Source organism: Geospiza fortis, unplaced genomic scaffold, assembly GCF_000277835.1.
Source record: "Geospiza fortis unplaced genomic scaffold, GeoFor_1.0 scaffold1254, whole genome shotgun sequence".
Classification (NCBI taxonomy): Eukaryota; Metazoa; Chordata; class Aves; order Passeriformes; family Thraupidae; genus Geospiza; species Geospiza fortis.
Genome location: NW_005054817.1, coordinates 37,629 through 38,650, shown reverse-complemented (window position 1 = coordinate 38,650; position 1,022 = coordinate 37,629). Strand labels below are relative to the sequence as shown.

Genomic DNA, 1,022 nt, shown 5'->3' with positions numbered 1-1,022 from the left:
TGGCGACCCTGCAGCCCCGGCTGCAGCCCCCAGCCCTGGCTGCCCTCGGGAGCCCCGCAGGGACGGGCTCTGCCGGGAGCAGGGTGCCCACACCCCATCGCACCGTGCCGTGCATCCTGCCCGGCCCAGGGAGGGACCCTGAGCGCTGCCCCATGTGTGAGCCCGTGTGTTCCCTGCCCCTCTGTGCTGCCCCATGTGTGAGCCCGTGTGTTCCCTGTTATGATTTCTTAAAAATATTAATACAGAGGTAGGCATGTGGAAGTCCAATTGGAGAGCAGCAGAACCTTTCCACACTCAATAAAACCTCTGATGGGTGCAGTGTAACTGAAATAATACACCAAGAGCCCTTCCTGAACATTCCTCCATGTGGATTCCTACCAAAACCAGAAAGACTAATTTAACTTCTCCCAACACACAACAAATGTGGGTTGATCAATCTGTAATGGGTGTGTTTTGTGAATGAATTTGTTGTTATAATTAGATCCAGTTTTTAAGACACAAAACTGCTATAAGTATTTTTACCAGTGGGTTTTATTTTTCTTTCAAGGCCAAGCCTAGAAAAAAAAAAGTCTGACAAGTGTTGAGACAAATTTACTAACTTCAATTCCTCAGTAGTAGTATTTATATGACTAGAATTTCACTGCACAAGGCAATGCTTGAAAGAACAGCAAACACAGGAAGGGAGCACAGGAAAAGGAAATAATGGACTATTGGGTGGAAACATTACATCATTTCCTTTGCAACGTATCTGTATTTCACAGCCACAAGATATCAGCCAGCTCCAAGATAAGGAAAATGTTTATTTAGAGAATAAATCTAGCTCAGATTTCATCATAATGTCAATATTTGCCATATTACTACTACAGTTCCTGTCAGTTAACACTCAGTAGTTAATAGTATGTTGTATGCAAAGGGAGAAGATCTGAATGAGCTGTGTATATAATCTGAGAACTGCCAGGTTAGCAACATGGGTCTTTTGGGGGGTTCATTCATTGCTAGGTGCAAGGAGACAAGAACAGACC

General features: G+C 44.6%; 1 protein-coding gene across 1 annotated transcript in view; it reads right to left on the bottom strand.

Annotated features, from left to right (window-relative positions):
• The window catches only part of AGBL5 (ATP/GTP binding protein like 5), a 17,276-nt gene that overhangs the window by 691 nt on the left and 15,563 nt on the right, over window positions 1-1,022 (bottom strand). The window lies entirely within an intron of this gene.